The sequence below is a fragment of the Apus apus genome, chromosome 5 (genome assembly GCF_020740795.1).
Source record: "Apus apus isolate bApuApu2 chromosome 5, bApuApu2.pri.cur, whole genome shotgun sequence".
In the NCBI taxonomy this organism is placed as follows: Eukaryota; Metazoa; Chordata; class Aves; order Apodiformes; family Apodidae; genus Apus; species Apus apus.
In genome coordinates, this window is record NC_067286.1 from 6,755,460 (window position 1) to 6,776,558 (window position 21,099).

General features: G+C 37.9%; 1 protein-coding gene across 2 annotated transcripts in view; it reads right to left on the reverse strand.

Moving 5' to 3' along the window:
* Positions 1 to 21,099, reverse strand: part of KCNA4 (potassium voltage-gated channel subfamily A member 4) — a 73,128-nt gene that overhangs the window by 17,414 nt on the left and 34,615 nt on the right. For both annotated transcript variants that reach the window (XM_051621875.1, XM_051621876.1), the window contains exon 2: positions 3,830 to 3,971. The gene's annotated coding sequence lies outside the window, so the exon portion shown is untranslated. The remainder of the gene's footprint in view (positions 1 to 3,829; positions 3,972 to 21,099) is intronic.

Below are 21,099 nucleotides of genomic sequence, written 5' to 3' on the forward strand. Positions count from 1 at the left end.
CCCCAAATTAATAAAATACTTTAATTTGTCCCTGCAAACTTTAATGTGCAAACAATATTTTGTAAATTGGAGTTCTTGTTTTTCAATTGCAGCCCCTCTCACATTGTATCCACAAAGATACCTCATTGCTTTGGTGTTTTGTTTTCCTCTCCCAGCTTGTGGCTATGTTACCCTCTGCTAGTTCACTTTCCATTTATGAGACTAATTCACAGATATATAGAGATCATAAAAAGATGTATGTGCCAAGATAAGACCTGGAGATCATTTCTTGTACAGTTTTAGAAGAACAAGATGCAGTGTTACAAAAAGTCTTGAAGGAAATGTCACTTATTCCTACAGCATTTACTGAGGAACAGAAACAAGCAGTGAGAGAAGCAGAGCAATGATGCAGTGAATCTTTTAAAAGAAATCATGGGTCAAGATGTCACAGAGATAAACTCTGACTGTGGTCATGACCACAAAGAATGAAAACACAAGTTGACTGTGGAGAATGAACTGGTACAAAAGAGAGAGAGAGCAGTGATTCCAAAGATGATGTACTCAGAAAATCAAGGGGAAGGAAGGAATTCTTTATGGACAACTCTCTATGCATTACATGAGAAGCTCTGTATGGGCCAAGTATACCCGGATAAAAGAAGAAATTATAAGAAATTTTGAATCTGAGCCAAGTACAAAAGTAAATTAGCATAAATCTCTGTTTTAGTGATGCAATTAGTATGACCTGGCAGCAACTGGCAATCCAATTATAATCAACACAAGCACAGTCACAGCACAACAATAGGACTTAGCTAGGGCTACATGTTACTTCAATCCAACCCATCCAAGGGCAATTGTTATACCAATATTAATAGTCAGATCTCCAAAACTCTTGTTTACTTCAGGCTTTAAAAGATGAGACCTTAGGCAGCATAGTCTGGACAGAAACAGGTTCAAGAGAGGGAGAGTATAGCTTCCTCATGTAATGACAGAAGGACTGAGGATATTCACACACAATCTAAGGAGTTGGAAGGGACCTTGAAAGATCATCTAGTCCAGGATAACCCAATGTAACACAAATCATTTAACAGACAATAGCCTCTTTTTTTTTTTTCCCCCAAAAGAAAAAAACATGAAGAAACCACCTAGGGTACAGAGTGAGCAGATTGCAGTAATTTTCCCAGACATTTGCACTACTCAAACATTTATTCACCTCTGAAGAGGAGCTGGCTGCTTTTCGAAATTACTTTCTCTGGTCTTCTAATCAGTCCCTTTCAGATAGGAAGGGGAAAACAGAACCTGTATCAAAAACGTAGAAAAGACTTATTTTGTCTCTTGTTGTGTGAGAAGAGGACCTGAAGGCTAGTGGTCTGAATCCCAGTCCTCTGTGTTTGGCACACGAGTCAGATCTGGCAGGCAAGCAGTTCATATGTGATTTAACAAGTTCATTGCTCTCTTAACCTTGCTTAATGATTGATTTGGCACTAATTACAGATTGCATTAATACAGCTCATAACTTACGATTCAAGTATCAAACGATTTGTCAGGTTCACACCTCAATTTTAGCAAGACTGTACCTCCATCTTTGTTTGTATTTAGCAGTTACAAAGTCAGTTGCTGGAAACATGAACCCAACAGACAGCAATGCTGTGGGGAATGTTTCCTGAGTTTGCAGAACACCCTACCTAGTACACAAGTTCCTGTGTATTTTCACTTTTTGAAGAAAATAGATTTTTTTTTTTAATGATATAGCCTAAAAACTGGTTTGCAAAAAAAGCACTTACTATCTATGTATTTTATGTAGTAGCACTAATAAATAGTTATTCCAGCATGGGGCAAGCACAGGCCTCCAGTGGCACACGCAATTCCATTTGTCTAGTGGCTGTGCTTGTTGCAGTACAGGTTGGGTTTTATTGAAAGTCTAAGTAGAGATGCTAGGAATGAGTTTCACTTGCCAAGCTTTCTGAATTTTCAGCTTCAAAATACATACTCGTGTAGCACTTCAAACAAAACACATGAAAGAGAAGCAGCTTGTCATTATATGAATGTGTTGCTAATGATGACTAGCTGATTAAATACCATGATTTTTTCAATTTCATTTGATTAATACCTCTGTGTCTTGATCTCAAGCTACCACTGAGCTATCACTGTGTTTACCATCATCAACGACTAATATTACACAATCCTAGAGCAAGAAAGATTCTGTATTGTTGTGTGTAATGTCAAAAAAAAAAAAAGCCTTGAATTCTTGTTCAGGAGCAAAATCTCAGAAATTAAAACATCAGTGTACAATCATATGTGCAGTTACAGCAAGGAGGAAAGTGTGTATTCAAGAGCAATGCATCACCCACCCTAATTTTTGCTGGTGCAGAAAAGAATCAGACCTTAAGTGCAACAAAAGACCTATTTCTCCATCAGAAGCTGCAAAACAAACTCATACCAAAATTCAAGTGGTACCTTAGCAGCAACATGAATTTTCACTGCATGTAGAGTAAAAGAAACAAAGAAATCTTTTTGAATTCTGAGGGAACTTTATCCTCACATGAAAGAGGAAAATGTGCTCACATATTCCCTAACAGTGCACATAAGGGACCTAAGAGAGTATAAATGTGCTAGATTGCTCTTCAATAAACATTTCCATATATATTTAAATGTTACATGAAATTTTCTGCTATGGAAAAATGTTACGTTCTCCAATGAAACAACTCTCTCTCCTCCTCTCATCCGTCCATCCATCCACCCATCCATCCAATGTGTGTTTCCATGCTTTTCTTTCCATCTTCAGATACTCCAGACAGTTTCCAATAGCACTAGACACTGTAAATCTCAGACGAGCCTGTGTTTTGTTATATATTTGTTTCCTAATTCCTGACTGGCTCTCCCTCCAGGCCCACTGGAATATACAGGAATTGAGAAGACAGAGCACGTGTTTCATACAAATAAGGAGTTTTCAGAATTTCTCATTAAAGAAAAACAAAGTAAAATATTTTATATTACAGGAGCATCTCAAACTATCAGGTACTGAAAGTGAAATGAAAAAATGATGGATCATGCCACAAAGGGCTCACAAGGGCAATACAATTGCAAAACCAATGTTGTGTGCATGGTACAGATTTGGAAGAGGAAAGTGACTTATCTGATAACAATAAGCCAGCAATTAATTAAGAAACATTAGTTTATACAAGCTGCCTAATCATGACCAGATTTTCCAGTTAGCCTGAGAACAGTAAATTTTAATAAAGCATATTAAATGCTATTTTCTTTCATCTGTTTAAGATGATGTAGCTGTTTATCTTTTTAGCACATTACAGAAGGCAACAACAAGCCCTTTTGTCAAAAGTCCTAGGTTTGTAGCCACTGCAGAAATGCCATATATTACTTAATTTTGAAAAATGTACAGTGGCTGCAGATGTGTATGACGTGTTAAAGATGATATATGTAATGGAGTTATATGCATTTGTCCTTCTAATATTGAATTTAGTAAGTAATTTTATTTTGCTAAAAAAAAAAATTACATGATGCTGAATTCACTTTATACCCATGTCACGAAATGCAATTTACCTAGTGTTCACAAGTTCATTTTGTTCTGCTTTCTAGCTACAGATTAATTACTCATTCTTTGGCATTAGACAATATTTTTTGTGGTGGAGTGAGCTTTATTACAAGATACAAGAGGAAGTAAATGTGCAAGATGTAGGTCTAGCTTATAATTCAAATTATACTAGTTTTTTCTGTGAGTAGAATACCTAGCAATTCAATCAAGATAAAATATGATTTATACATCATATTGTAAGGGTACCATAAACTCAAATATTACAGAAGCTACTTATTTATGGTTACAATTACAGCTTACTGTTGAGTTGCAGTCCTTTTTTTCAGAAGGTCTGCAACACAAACTTGGGAAGGTTGTTGTATTTTGCAAGAACTCCTTCATCGTTGGAAACAGGAAAGTAATTCTATCCACATTGCAGATAAACGAAGCTGAGGAAGTGACCCTGTAAAGACAAACATAACAGCATAGTATGGTCAGGAAAATATGTGACTATTTCATTCAGCCTGAAAACCAAGAATTACAGTGCATAAGGACTTCTTCCACTGGATTAACTGAAACGTTCTATTTGAACTCCCTCCAGTAGACAGAATTATCTAACAACAAAGAGGTAAAAACAGTCTAACTGGTAAATACATCAGAATGTTTATTCAGCAGCTGCAACATTGATAAGGCTTAAATTCAGTAGTAAAAACAGAAACCTAATTGGATTGCCATTCAGCACTTCAAAATGGGCAGAGAATTCAAGCTTTCAAATCTGCTTCCTGCGATGAACTTCAGATTGATTAATTCCTACAGTAAAGCCAATGTAAAATAGAAAAATTTCAGTGGAGAGGTAAGTAGCAGGGACAAATCCTTAGCAAAAAAATCAACGTTTAATCTTCTTTTAAAATAGGAAATGCTTATTTATTACCTAAAGAAAAATTGCTTGCTTACTTTGCTTGTATTGTTGCATCACAAAGCAATGATTAAATCAAAGATGTCTCTCTCACACTACTTTTGGTTCTCTGCACCTTAATCCCTTAAACTCAGCCTGCCAGATGTCACAAATATTCTTAGGCTCAGCAAACTTCTGATTGTTGTGTTTGTTTTTTTTTCCATCTTTTGGTAGATGGTCAGAATGTATGTATTACATGACTGTGGGGCCTCACAAGCTTCTTGGTTTTGAGTGTTTTCTTTTGTTACAGTGGATTAGTGTTTTAAAAGTTGGGAGAATCAAAACAAGTTCTAAGAAAATGCTACTAAAAGAACCATGCATATTCATTCTGATTTCCACTGCAGTTTCCAGGAGAGACATACACAAATTCTTTTTAGCTCTTCTATCTACAAAGGTTTATGCAATTAAGTTTTACTGACATGAATCTTCAAGAAGACCGAATTACAAAATTTGATGGGTGCATTCATTGCAAGTATCGAATTTTCCATTTATTTACATAGGTAAGTTAGAATATAAATGTTTTCTCATATACTTAGTTGAGCAACTTTGAAATAATGGAATCACGGAATTGTCAGAGTTGGCAGGGACTTCTAGAGATCATCTAGACCAAGTCCCCACTAAAGCAGGATGCCCTAGAGCACACCACATGGGACTGCATCCAGGTGGGTTCTGAATCTCCAGAGAAGGGGACTCCACAACCTCCCTGGGCAGCCTGTTCCAGTGCTCTGTCACCCTCACCATAAGAAAGTTTTTCCTCATATTTAAATGGAACTGCCCATGTTCCAGCTTGCAATCAGGGTTAGATCACTTACATATTATGAAATTTACCCCAAGAATCAATGGCAGCACCAGGCCTGCATAGCTATTAGATTCCACTAGAGCCTATATAAGGACAAATCTTTATGTAAAGGTAATGCTATTTTTGTCCTACATTTCCATTTTAGATGAAAGACCTAAAAGATAACTAAAGATGAAACTGAAAAAAACCCATAATTTTAAATATAAAGGACTATGTATCTTTTGAGCATATAAATATAAATGACATGCATATGGTAATATCTAAAAATTATACCATTCCTAATCTGTCCTCAAAATGGACTGAATTCTTCAGGCTGTGTGTGGAGTGCTCATTTTTCAAGCTTCCTTCTGTAAATTAAGCCTTTTTCCACACTTTCAGTAACAGTATCTTTAAAGTAGAAATCCATTTTAAAAATACATATTTCAACGATTTTCAGGTGTCTGTTTCTATTCAATTCAATCATTTATGCTCAGGCTGTTTCCTTTTTGAACAGCAACCGCATAACAAAACATGTTATATTCATCTGATTTATTCTCAGATTGTTCCTGAACTAAATGGAGGAAAGAAGTAACAGGTTCTGAGCTGTTCACTTATTATAATCCTGTTGATTCATTTGATGAAATCTGAATCATATATTGTAAATAATAACCTCTGAGTAATTTCAAATTCCATTTGTGCTGAATAGCAATGATGTGGATTTGGAATTCCAAAGAACTTACAGTTCTTCTTTAGTTCCATATTACCCATTTGCTTGACTTACACTTAAGTTTCTCTGATTTACATGCAGTGACAGACAAAAAAACTTTAAATCTACAAAACAAGGAAATCTTGAGGCTCTTGGGAAGGAAAATCCTGCTACTTCTCCCATAACTACTTTGGTTCAATTTACTTTCCTGGCTAGTTAGTGAAACCTTTGAAATTATGTAACACAGTGGATCTTTTTGAAATAAGCATCTTTTTCTTATCCCATCTAAGTTTTGCAGTACTGGTTTTTTATACCCACATTTTCACCACTATGTGGAACATGCAATTGAATATTGACACTCAGTAACAGCGTAATAAATTCATCTTGTGGTTTATGTCATCAACAAAAGCTTCCTTGACCCTTCCCCTCTGATTCTTTTTTGTGGTAAACCAAAAATTATTAGTAAATAAGTCTAATGTTCCCACTTTGTCATTTTTTTAAATTTAAAAATCAAGATCTTGATGCTAGAATTGTTGAAACCAGGTCTTATTCTTCTGAGACACATTCTCAATGCCCATCAGTAGTAATGGAAAATTTTCCTTCAGAGGAAAAGATGATGGCATCATTTTTTAATTAAATGTTTTGGTCCTATGTTTTAGTAATTAGCCCTCTTCTTCAGAATTCTCATATTTTTCAGAGTAATGCATCTTACAGAGATTATGTTCATCTATAAATATTAATATTATATCAATTTAAAGAAACTATCTAGGGAAATTTTCATCATTGTCAGAAAGATACAAATACATTCTGTGATTGAACATTAAACTCACATATATTATCACTGCTAAATCTTTTTCTGGTATTTGTAATCAAACTCCATGGTTTTTTACTTCTATTACTTAAAAGCTTGGTACCAAGTTTAGTACCAGTTTAGTACCAAGTACCACTGCTAATAGTTCTGAGTACAACTGTGCTCCTGTTATACACATGGTTGCAAGCAGAGATATTTTGCATATGGCAGGTGATGATATGACATATTTTGTTAACAACAGCCCCAACTATCTAACCTTGTTCCCCCGTAATTCTGAGAAACACAAGAGATGGCCATGTAAAACAGTCTTCTTTCCACTTTACTCTTCCAAATTTTATGTGACTATGCACAGAATCTGTCAAACCTGGGGTTTTAGGACTGAGAACATCAATACATTTGACAATTACGAGATCATCCTTTGTCATTCCTGACTGATGCCAAAGTATAGCCTGGCTCTGAATCTGCTGTATCTTTTTGAAAGATACAAAGGGTGTCACTTCGATGTCACTAATAATTGCTGTGTGATATGACAGTGGAAAAAATAAAAGCATCCAAAAAAGGAAAAAAATTCACATAAAAATGATGCAAATACAATATGAACTTTGTAAAACCATAAAGAGCCATTAATGTTCTTTTCTCCTCCCATACTACAGCAAGCTGGCTTGCTTTCAGTAATAGTTCATCAAAATTGCTAAGTGCCATCAGAAAATTACAAGCTCTGATAGATGATTCACGGGTTCAGAGAGTTAAACAGAAGTATTAGTTACGATATATAGTTTGTGCATAAAATTATAATTTAAGGTGCTTATCAGACAATGGGTCCTAACTGTGCACAAAAATAATTTTAAGAAGTTTCTAGCACTCTGGAACAGTGATTTTGCAAATGTAGACTCCTATCTAACAACAACAAAAATGAACTTATTTTGGCTAATGATAATTAATTTCTTGGAAGCTAATGGAACCAATTAATGTAAAAGAGATGAGTTTAACTTCAGAGGAAATTGATAATTTCTGATTTTGTGTTGAGACTGCTAGTCAAAATGAAGCAGAAAAAAGCACGGAAAGCAGAGTGAACATTTTAAATTTTTGTTTGGGTTGCAAAGGACCTGAAAGATCATCTAGTTTCAAACCCCTGCATGGGCAGGGACACCTCCCACTAGATCAGGTTGCTCAGAGCCCCATCCAGCCCGACCTTGAACACTTCCAAGGATGGGGCTACCATAGCTTGCCTGGGCAACCTGTGGCAGTGTCTTGCCACTCTCACAGTAAAGAATTTCTTCCTAATGTCTAACCTAAATCTCCCTTCTTTCAGCTTAAAACCATTACTCCTTGTCCTACCACTACATCCTCCTTGAAAAAGCCCCTCCCCAGCTTTCCTGTAGCCCCTTCAGGTACTGGAAGGTGCTTTAAAGTCTCCCCAGAACTTTCTCTTCTCCAGGCTGAACAACCCCAACTCTCTCAGCCTGTTTTCAAAGAAGAGATGCTCCAACCCTCTGGAGGCTCTGTGTCCCTCCTCTGAACTCCCTCCAGCAGCTCCATGTCCTTCTTATGTTGGAAGCTCCAGCACTGGACACAGTACTCCAGGTGAGGTCTGGCAAGAGCTGACTAGAGAGGGATAATCACGTCTCTTGAGCTGCTGGCCATGCTTCTTTTGATGCAGCCCAGGACACAGTTGGCTTTCCCAAAATATTTTCAGTATATGGATTATATTATGTAAAACATGACGTGCCTAATTTTCCTTGACATAATTAGGAAATGGCAAATCCCACAGTTAACATTTTCCTCAAAAAAAATGCAGTCACAGTTATAAGCTAACCAAGATTCTTGGACAAGTTATGTCAATACCTAAGTAGGTACCTAATGCAACAGTGAAGGCTGAAGTATTGGAGTGATTCTTGGCTCAAATAATAATTAAAAACCCCAAGCAGAGTCCTCACTCCTTGCTACAACGGGAGTAAAAGGAAATACTCATTACAATTAATTACACAGAATTACCCTTAGGTAAGCAGCAGTCAAATAGAAGCCTATTATGAGGGACATACCATGAGTATAATACCCCTCAAAGGCAACAGTTGATCACCTTTTCTAGATCACTATAAGAGACTCAACACTGAGCTGTCTAAAAGGTCTTCCCTGTAATTCACAGCATAATAGAAGTAACTGAAAAACTAGACGCAATTCACCAGAATAAATTGTCTCAAAGTCAGTCAGAAAGACCATTACTGCAAACTATGAATAAAGAAAGCACATTTGAAAAATTCAAGAAAGGCAACTCTACTGTTTTGTTACCCATAACGAAATTCAGCAAGGTACTCATCCTCATTTTCCCTGGAAAATTCACTAGAAAAAGTGGAGTCACAGAAAGAAGACTGGTTTTATTCTTTGACCTACTGATGGGAAAAAAAAGTTCCATTCTTCAAAACTATTAGATCAGACAGGCAGGCTGAAAACCTTAAAAAATAAAAATTTGATATTTTTTTTTCCTGAACCAAATACTTTATGCCCTTATAGAGCCACATTCTGTACTTAAAATCTTTGGTCTGATTTTCTATTTCGTAACTTAGAAGAGAATCAGGCTAAACCATTACTGTGAAAATTTCACTCCTACCTTGCAATTAATTTGATGAACCAACTGGATTTCTCAATATTTAATGTAGTACTTGCAAAATATACTAATACAAGATGTGATTAAGTGCAATGTTGTTTCTTGCACTTCCTGTAACATGGGAGGTTTCACTAGGCAGAGAATCATCAGGTTGGGAGAAATCTAATCATTTGTGCAGACCAACCTCCTGATCAAAGCTAAGTGAAACCAGGCCAGATTGCTTGGGGCTTTGTCCGTATGGGTCTTAAAAACCTCCAAGAACACAGGCTCCACAACCTCTCTGACAAACCTGTTCCAATGATGAATTACCCCATCATGACTTTTTTTAACCAACACCCAAGCTAAGCCAGGCCTGTTTCCACCTATGAGCACTGTTTCATTCTCCCACCACTATTCATCTCAGTTAAGAACCTGGCTCCATTTTTCTGATAACTTCTTAGGTACTGAAATTCTTGTCTGTCTGGTACTGGATGCAAAAATCTGTATTTGCTCAAACTGCAAAGAGAATAACTGGCAGTGGCTATAAATGGAACAAAATTGGAATGCATTCAATTCTACATTCTTACACACTGATAGTTCTAAATATTTTGCACAACCATGTTTATATTTTATGAATAATTTTCAAAGAGACAGGCTTTAATAAAAAAAAAAGACTGTTTGAGTGACATATCACAATTAAAGACCAGGAATTAAACTACTTTCAGTTTTCTCCTTACAAATTCACCGTTCCTACTTATGATACAACATCAGTATCTGTGAGGAAAGAAAATATATCTTTAAATCCGGCACCAAAAGGAGGACCCTGGCAGAGCCTTGGCTTAAATAATGCCCCAGTAATTAACAAGACAAAAAGACAGAACCTGTATGACAGTAGACAGATGAGCTTCTGAAAGGAACTTCCACAAACATTTTAAATTAGTTATCAGAGAGGGTTCATCTCAAAGCATCCATTCTGGGAACATTCCTTTTTCTACTACATCATAAAGAACATCTCACAAACTTTGCTGCTTCTGGAGCAGCAAAGAATCTTGGAGGCAGATGTGAGCTTTGCCATCACTGGATACTGTTGTTTCATTATTTATGTGCTTAGAAATTCAGTCCGCTCACATTCCCTTGGCCAATTTGTTTGAGTTCATTAATTCTCTCTCCATTAGTATTTTCTATGTGTTGTAATGACAGAAAAGCATCCCTGAGCCTCCAGGTAAAACTGAATCAAATTTTTAAAATGTCAGAGCTCTGAAAAAGGTCTGGTTCTTTAGCAACTACTTAATAATTAAGAGGTTGCACCAGCAGTTTGAAACGACCCTTGTCAATGCCTGATAATTTGTTTTCAAAACCATAAATCATAGGTAACCCGAATTTCAGTTGAGGACAGATTGTAAAGTTCCAAGGCTGTTTTGAGGTAAAGAAAGAAAATACATTGTGTTCATAAAGAAGTAAAAGAAAATTAAAAATAAAACTTTCTAGTTAAAATTAGATTCTACAGTAGAAGTTCATTTCCATCTCATGCATCTGTCTTTATATTTTCCCACTGTAATGAAAATGAATCTACTTTGTTTGAATCAAACATGGACAGACTGAGACTGAAGAAATAGCATGTCTTGGTTTATCACTCCATACTCTTTCAAGTCTTTCTTAGTTACTGCAAGCCAGCTCCTGTGAAACTGTTGAATTTCTGTCTTTCATAAGGGAAGGACAATGGATCACTTTGATATGTCTCCATAGGCTATGTGAGATAAGATGATGTGAGCCAGCAGAGGAGCAAGCATGAGGTTGACAAATGCAAGAACACATGGATCTTCAAGAATAATGGAAACTGCAGAGCTCTTTGGGGGAATTAATCCTTTCCCATTCTGCTCCCTATAAAAATTCTTAGTGTTCTGGTGTTTTCTCAATTCACTGACTGAGGACAGCTTCTCCCTGAGTATAAACCACTGACTTATTTGTGCATGTCATCAAGTTAACTGCACATTCAATTAGCCATAGGATTCTGCATGTAATGGCTTGCATATTTGGAAGGTGCCAATTCTGCAGCAAGCCAGGAAACCTCCACCAAGGTCATAGATATCAACAGGGAATCCTTCTCCTGGCAGATGGTTTCAACCAGAGTTCCCCTGTCATTGTTCACCAGTTTGTGCGTATATAGACAGCTTTCCCTTTGAGGTGCACACTGGTATTAAAAACAATACACTGGAGGTCCTAGAGATGCAACAGCAATTTGAAAGAAACAAAAGAAAGCCTATTTATGTCACCTATTTTACATTAGTTGCCTTATGGCAACAGGAATGGAAAAGACCTGTCAAAAGCTACATTTTTGCTGTTCATAAAATAAGACTTTCCTTCAGCTAATGAGATTTTTGAATTCTGCCTTTGAATTAGTACACAATTTGCCATGAACTTTACAACTGAACCAAAATTAGAGGATGATCAGATTAAAAAGTTTTCATTATTAGGCCATGTATGATTTTTTCTTGTTTTTAATGTGAAATCTAGACCCCCAGTCCCTCCAAATTTTCATCAGATTTTCCAATATTCTGAAATAAGATTTGTTAGTAATGAAAACAAGATATAGCTATGAAATAACTCTGCTTTTTCAGCCTTCAGCTAGAGAGGCTTAAATATTTTTTGTAGCAATCTTAAATAATGCCATAAATAAAGAATAATTATAGAGCAAAGTCTTTTTGGCTTTTTTTATTTGTTTACTTCTCCCTAAGAACAAGGTTAAAGACCCATTGGGAAAGGATGGTAAAGCCTCAGCTGAGGCAGAATTCAAGTAGGAACATACAAGCTGTGGAAACTCAGCCATTTGCTAAGAGGCACTGTTAAGTATAAAGTGCACATTCATCATCTTCCCTTTGAGCAGGCATGGAAATCAAACTGTTTGGACCAAATGTTCAGCTGCTGTCGGTCAACAATTCTCAACTTCTACACAGGTATGCTGGCCACCCCAGCTGATTATAACACTACACAGCTTAGAAATATTGGAGGCTCAGAAACATGCAGCTCAAGCATTTAAAAAAGGCAGAAACTAACATTGGTGCCTCCAAGCTTGTGCACTTGCTGTGCTTGAAACTCTAAGCTTCTCAACTGAAAGAAAACCCTGGTGGATTTCTGTTAATTCATGTATGAGTGCAAGTGGTACACTACCCACTAAAGCAAAATGTTTTTTTGCTAAAGAAAAACACTGCTGCCAGGAGATCTAAATATACACAACTCAGCCTGAAGAATTTGTACAAAAATTCATTACTAATTTTTCCTCTGAGCTAAATCAGGTCTCATGTGGTGTCCAAGTTGCACACAGATCAGGAAAGCAACTGTAGAAAATAACAAGTGCAGTATTTAACTCTGTAGTTGAAAGCAGAAAGTAATTGTTCACAAGACAGGTCTGAGCTAACTTTATATCCACACCTACTCTATGCTCAAAACAAGCTTTAACAGAGGAATCCAATATATCTGTATCAGGGAAAATGCCTTTCTGATCTCAAAGACACACGTATCCTCGCATCCTAAAGATGAGGCAACATGAACCAAATACCTTGCTTTAGGAGGAAAGAACATGTGTAGGTATTACCTGGTTTCTAGCTACTTTCATCACTAAAGGGCTGATCAGAATTTTTTCAGCAGAAAACTGTGACAGCAAAGGTAGATCCCACACCAAAATGCTCAAAATAGAATCAAGTTTAGGTGGCATTAATGATTAAAGGATGAGGAGGGGAGGCTGAAGACAATGGAAAAATAAATTAAAATGCTGACTAGTCTGCAGACTTAGCACAGGGGAGTTCAGGGAACAGCACAATATGATACTGTTGGAAACCAGAAACAGTAAATCTATGCAGGAAATAATGAGGAATGCATTAGAAGCAGAAGATACTAGAAACAGCTGAAAAGACCTGTGTCTTTAAATCCTCATGCATGCAGCTTCAATAAAGGAAGAGTATTCACTGAAATTTTACACAAGAAACACATTTCTGATCTAAAGACTGTAAAGCAGAAAATCTCTGCAAACAGAATGGAAGGCACTTTGACTACAGTAAGAAATGCAAACACAAAATTTATAACTTTCCTAAAATATTAATCTTACCACATCATCAAGGAAAGCAATCATAGAATCATAGGATAGTCTGGGTTGGAAGGCACCTTGAAGGTCACCTAGTTCCAACTGCCCTGCCAGGGGCAGGGACACCTCCCACTAGACCAGGTTGCTCAGAGCCCCATCCAGCCTGGCCTTGGATACTTCCAGGGATGGGGCTTCCACAGTCCCTGGGCAACCTGGTCCAGTGGCTTACTTGCAGTGAAGAATTTCTAAACTAAATCTCCCCTCTTCCAGTTTAAAACCACTACACCTTGTCCTATCACTCCTTGTAAAAAGTACCTCCCCAGCTTTCTTATAGGTCTCTTCAGGTACTGGAAGGTGCCATAAGGTCTACCCAGAACTTTTTCTTCTCCAGGCTGAACCACTCCAACTCTCTTAGCCTGTCTTCATAGAAAAGGTGCTTCACCCCTCTGATAAACCTACCTAAAGCCTTTCTTCATTATCAGATTTATATTAAAAATAAACTACAAAATAATAAAATTATTCTGACTAGGAGACTATCACTCTCCTTTTGATGCTTCCCAGCTGCAATCAACCATATGAAACCACAGAGGCTGTGAACACTGCTGTAAAACACTTATAAAGTGAAGACATCTCTTTCAGTCTTATTTTGCTAGGCTCACCAAAGCATTTTTCTTGGCCAAAGTCTACACTGTCACATTACACAGGGCTGCCTCTCTTCCAGCCTAGCAGTGCAGAAGCCAGCTCTCTCCTGCAACCATAATGTCTGTGAGCAGACGACCCTGCCTGTGCCGAGCTCCCCATTTCCCATACACATCTCAGCAGTGAACATGCTCCAGCTTAACTTCATCTGATTTAGCTGACCTGGACCATACACACAGTCCACCTGAGGTTTGACCTGTACAACAGCATTACTAATTTCTCCTGTTCTCCTGTTATACCTGAGCATCATGTTTGCCACTTTCACTGCCATATCACTGCTAAAATACAACCATCTTGCAGCTGATTAGTGTACTCACACGTTGCTTCTTGTCAGTCATTACACACTGCTGAAGATCTAGCTGATAGCAGAAATTCTTGCAATTAGCCCCTAACTGCATGACCTTGCAATTTATTACTGTATTTCACCCTTTTTCTATTCAAATTCACTTTGCTGGTTTCACCTCATCTTTTAATCAAATTATGTTTTCTACTATTAAGACCTAATGAATTCTCCTACTATTTACAACAGGGTAAAAATGAGAAAGAGATCCCTAAGATTGATAGTTACACTATTCTGGAGTCTTCCTTTCAGACCCATAATTCTTATCTCATTAAAATTTCCATTATTGCATTGAATTTTTCATCCCTTCACAATTTATCTGCTACGTGCCACCTTTGGTAGCTAAAAAACACTTTGCATGGCACAATGCCAAATACATTCTTGGAGACCCTATAAGTAAGATCTGCTGTAGTCTCCTTGCTTGTAAAAGACTGAAAATGTTCAAGGTTATCAGACTGATCTATCACAATTTCCCTTAATTAACTTCTTGGTTTTGATGTTCCTTTAATATTTTCCTTTATGTTTTTGCTCACTTTCTCAGTTTATAAGTTCACAATCCTTGCAAACTATTAATTCAGACTTGGGGGTATTTTAGATTTTTGTTTTATTGTAGACATATTTAGCATATTGTAGCAGTTTTTAGATACCACTCTACTTTTAACAGAGGAAGTACAAGATCTGGTAGTAATTTTACATGCCAATTTTTCCACTGTTACAGAGTGAAGCATAAGTATGTTGAGTACAACCACTTGTAAGGTATGTTATAAAGTTCTTTCATAAAAAATTTTTCTCCAGATAAAGTTATAGCAAAGTTGTCATTTATGGAAATGGAAGATCCTTTTGGTTAATTGTTGAGATGCTTCTTTTTTACCTGAGAGATTGTTCTTAACTTTGTTGAAGTGTGTCGTTTTGTCTTGCACAGAAACACGGCAAGCTTGTGAGAAAAGTTTTTGAAGCACAGGAAAGATTTCCATTTTGTCTCACACATACACAGATACTGATAAATACTAAAGGACAGAAAAAATGTAAAATAATCATAGATGGTTTTAAACTAAAAGAGGGTAGATCTAGGTTGGGTAGGAAGGAATTCTTCACCATGAAGGTAGTAAGGCACTGGAAGTGTTCAAGGCCAGGATGGGTGAGGTTTTGTGCAGCCTGGCCTAGTGTGAGGTGTTCCTGCTCAAAGCAGGGAGGTTGGATCCTGATGATCTTTAAGGTCTCTTCCAACCTTAACCATTCTGTGATTCTATGATGTGCTTCATTGACAGTAACTCCATTCAGTGCATATGCTACAGTTCATTGCAGACCAAACAATATAATCAATTTTTCCACCTAAAACTTGCAGCCATTTTTCTCACATAATTTATTTCCTTATGATATAAAGCCTGTAAATTGCTTGAGAGGCAGAATCTAATTATTCCCTAATTAGGAAAATCCATGTCCTTTGCTTAACTGGAAGGGATCCAGACTCAAACTGTTCCATTTTGCCATTATTAACAACAAAGAATTCTTTATATTTTCAGGAAATCGCATCAATTATTTCTTCTGGATTTAATTCCTGGAAGATGACTCTTATCTCAGACCTGGGCAGACTGCGTATCAGAAACTGTTTTACAGCATTGTACTACACTCCAACTACAGTCTCCATAGATCACAGAAACTCCAATTTGCATACCTTGGAGTTGCACGCTTTAAATAAAGTGCTGCAGAGAGATCCTTGAACATCAAGCAAAGACCAGACTTGCCGATGGCTGCACAACTTTGACCTGATCTCAGTGTGGGCTGGAAGTTATGGCTCGATATTAAAATTTTGACCTGTGCATGCACACTGGAAAACAGGTATACTATGTCATTGGCATGTAAAAGAGCATGTATGCTTTTGAAATGCCCCGAGTCTTAACGGTTACTGGTTGGGAATGTATCATTTCTTTCTAAAATTTGTTTCCGTGCCCATGGGATAGTGAACTGGGATTTGAGAACATCTAGCAGACATAATTATTTATAAGTCTTAAAAGCAAGAACTCCTCCTTTCCTCAATTTTGTATTACCCATGATAAATATGTCTTCAATTTCCTTATAAAGGGTTTCCAGACTCTATAGGGATCAGTGTCTTACAAAACTATATCATACTCTTTCAGAATTTCTGTTTTATGCTAAAAGGGGATGGGAGGGAAGAAATTCAGCAGATAAGGGAGGAAAAAAAAAAAATCATAATTCAAAATTCAGAACAGCTAAATAGGTCATTCAAGTCTTATAATAATCTCCCGCATCCAGGAGCAGGTGATGACATTGGTAGTCAGGAAGAGAAATTAAGAATACAGAATGCTGGCATTTTTTGCAGAGCTTATAAGTCTCACGAATACTGGGTTGTCTCTAGCACGTGTGATGCTCTGTGGGGTAACCCTTAAATACTTTATCAGGTGCATGAAGGCAAAAGTATGTATGAGAATGTGCAGAACAGCTCCACAGCCTTCAAGTATCTGCATTTTAAGCCATTCAAATACAGTGGCTTAAATACTGCTTAGAGTCCTTTAAATTGTACTGAAGGTAATGACTAGTCCTCTCACTGTGGCAACAACCACATCTCTGATCTCACGTTTGCATTAGCCACTATTGGCTAATGAATCATGGACACTTCAGATGGCCAGCTAAGGAATTAATTAAAAAGCCTCCTCTCCTACAGTTGGCAGAAGGTAACTAATCTGTTGATTTTAGTAGCAACTTTGCTTTACTCATAAAACTATGGTAGCAAGCTCCCTGTGACTTCATCTGAAGCCATTACAAAGTTGACTATAATGGGAGAAAGATTGTGGATATATGATGGAACTTTTCTCACCTGATCCCAAAATACCTTTTATTATTTTTCTAAAATGTTCAAACCTATCAGATTGATAATCGAGGCCCAAGGGTCACCTCCTCATCTTTCCTGTACCCTCAGACCTCAGTAGAGATCCTAGTGTTCTTGGCCAGCACGAGATCTGTCTCAAGCACTTTACAAGTCTAGCAAAACAACAGCCTATTAAAGCACCCATCAGCATTCCATGGGCTGCAATGAACTCACTAGTTCTCATCTCTTCTTCCAAGACTGCATCTATGGCTCTATCACATCATAGTCTTTCCAGGTTACTTAGGGAAGGGCCTATTATACAGCAGAAGTGATTCTCTCTTTCAGTGCCTTGCCTGCTCAGTTCTCTTGTGAACATTTTATATCCACTACCTAAGAAACTGAGATGTGAAACAAAAATCTCTGTTGGGAGCTACTAAATCATATGTGGCCAGCAATGCTAGGATTTGTAGTATTCAGGCACCTAGAAATTTTATCAGATAGATGGATATACTGAGAGTTTCTTTCAGGAGAATAGCTTTTATGTAATAGCTATTTACACAGAAATTAGAATCCAAGACAAGACAAATGTGACAAACTTTTTTCTCAAAATGCCTGTTAATCTTCTGGCTGCAATAAAAGGTGATAAAATTTATAGCAAAACAGAACAGCAAGTGGTGGACAACACCAACAAAACAGGAGGCTGAAAATAACCATTTTACTGCTACTGAAAGTTCCCTAGTTTTTGAGGATTGAAAGCAAAAATAAAGCCTAATAAAAATCAGAATTTCGTTAACAATCTGCTTGAAAACATTACACAAGGAGTGCAAACTGGACTAAACATGATCCTTTTAAGGTTTAGAGAAAAGTAAGATGAGTGAGGTTCCCTCACAGGACACAAAAAGACTGCATGGAATTGGGAGGAATGCCCCTCAGCATGACAGCTCTGCAAGGAGTAGGTGCAAATGAGATGGAGAAGACTATATACAGCTCTCTGTAAATCTTCTTTCCTTACCCCAAACAAGGTCCATTAGAAGCAGAAGGACTGTTTTTTCCCTCTGCACTTTCAGAGCAATTCTCTGTCTAAGACACCAGCTGGAATAATTATGTTTAATTTTCCAGGGTTTAGAGAGAAAGAAAAGAGAAGGCATGTTTTCTTCAGCACAGTTCTTGTCAAAGTTTTAAGGCTGGGCTGGCTATTAAATGGATGACAGATGCTCTCTTCTAACCCTTTTCCTGTCCCAGAAGGGGAAGGGAAAAAGAAAAAGGGAGAGAGACTTACAGGTTGGAGAAAATATTTAAACAGCTTTAATGAAACAGTAACAATGAAAAAAAGTGTAATAATATTAATGGGAAAATACCAAATTATGCAAATATATACAAAACCAATATTGAGCTCCCCCAGTGTTGATCATGTCACCGCTGACACTCAGCAGCAGATGGGAACTGGATTCAAGAACACATGGATTGGGATTGAAGGCAGAACAGAGTCCTCCTCCAACACCTGCCATGGAAGGAGAGAGCTCGACCCTCACAATCCCTCAGCTGTTAACTGAGTATGATGTGTATGGGATGGAATATTTCATTGGTCAGTTTTGGCTCACTTGTCCTGTTCACTTCTCCCTGCAGGTAGACCCTTTTACACCCTCTTATGGCACATAAATTTCTCAGTGCCCTTGGACCTCTCTATAGGAATAAGTAGTAGGGCCTTTCTGCATACCATTGATACCATTACCTTAGTAATAACTATAAATATCAAGTGTTATCAATTCTAGAGCAGACACCGTCTGAAAAACATGTTAACTTCAGAAAGTGCAGTCACTTAGAGGAGACTTAACTGAAAGGTAAAATTACTGAAAGGAGAATTGTCTCTGCTCTAGTTCAAACCAGGACAGCTCTCCATGCCTCTCACAGACAGCGACAAGCAAAATGGCCTGAAGTAATTAATGTCACTGCATTTAAACACTCCTGTATTAACACCACTCCTACAGTGAGAGTTCTGAAACTTCTATTTGCCCAAAGGCTTTACCAGATCTAGAGAGGAGTGAGCATGGCAGGAGTCTGGCCAGTAGCCAGGAGGCTTGGAGTGCTGCTTCAGTTCTAATCCCTAGCATATAGTTTTCTTTGCCGCAATGCTGTAAAATCTGCTTTAGCCATCAGGTTAACTTTCAACGTCTGAACTTTATTCAAGAACCACCAGGTGGCACCACAACAAGCCACAAAAACCTGTTTCATTATCAGCAACTATGATCTTGATCATTTATATAATTAAGAAAGCAACTGAGTAGGACTGTTTCTTTTTCAGGCATTACTACAGAGATTACAGATGGATTTCTGCTCAGTGACTTCTGTTCCTCTTAAGCTGAGCAGCCAGTGTTTAGACTGATCCATTTCAAACAGAGATTTAATACTGTGCTGAAAGAGACACAACATAAAGCAGTACTTAAAAGGTGATCAGTGACCAAGGTATCCAATTTCAAGGTAATTTTAACCACGCTTAGGAACCCTCATTTCACAGGCTGGCTTATTCAACTTGTCCAGCATGACGCCTGTCCTGTTCTTTCCTCCCACACCACCATTCAACTCCTGCCTACCCCCATAGCCTGCCTGGCATCTCACACTCCTCCATTCCCACATAGAGCTGCCTGCTAAGTGGGCCTTCACTGCCTGATACCTGCCATGGATGTAGGAGAGTGCCAAGAGTCTCCTCTAAGAACAAAAATGAGGTTTTAGGGTCCTTGGCAAGATAAGAGGCACTCCAGGATCCCAAAGGGAATGATAAGCAGTCTGGCCGAGACTCTGGCTGGAGGTTCCAGCCATCAAGTATCCTTAATTTTCTGACATAAGAAAGCTTCCCATCTTTTGACATCATGTCAGAGTGTTTGTTTACCTGATAGGCTAAGCAGCCAACACATCCCCCAATTGCCCAGCCTGGTGCTACGTTCCATGCTCTCAGCCACCCCACACGGAAGGCTCCTCCTGTCTATTGGACCCACCCAGCTTTTTTTTTTATGCCCTTAAATAATGGAGTGCTTCTGGTCACTGTAACTCACATCTCCTAGACTATAACGGTGTTTCACCTTCCTGCTTCCTATCAGGAACAGTATTTCCAGGCATTCCCTGGGAATTGGAAGAGGCATGAAAAGATGCTATTATGGCATGGCACATGAACTGCTTTGTGCACTTCTCTAGTCAATCTCCAACAATTGCCAAGGAAACATCATCAAATCCAGAAGCCATTAACACAGTACCTAAAATAACACACTTCCAAATAGGCTTTCTAAACCCATGTTTGTCTGAATAAATATGGTACCTGCGCATTGCTCCCCAAAATCCACTTGTCCCTCAGCAGGTAACGGTTTTCTGACTTCCATCACATTGTCTTTTCTTGAAATTCAGTGACATTAGGGTGCTCAGTTATTTATTTTTCAGTATCTCATAAGGATTTTGGATTTTTTTCTGTAGTAAAATGACCATATGGCACTGCGACATCAGCCAGGAGTAAAAATGAATTATTTGTACTCAGAACTGTGATGCTGGAGTCTGAGAGCTGCTACCAGAAAAACAGAAATCTTGGGGTCTTGGTCTGGCTAATGCCAGGAAAATATCTAGAGGGATGAGATAGACAATTGTTTCTTCCACAAGAGGAATGACCCTAAACTCTCACTCTCTCACAGACATACTTCAAGCTCAATCACAGGCAAAAGGGGCAACATGGCCGTGGTTCTCTACCCCTCCCTAGAAATCTGCTCCCCTGCCACAGCTTGCTTTACTTATGCTCAGGACTCATTCTACAAAAGAACACTGGCATTCTGA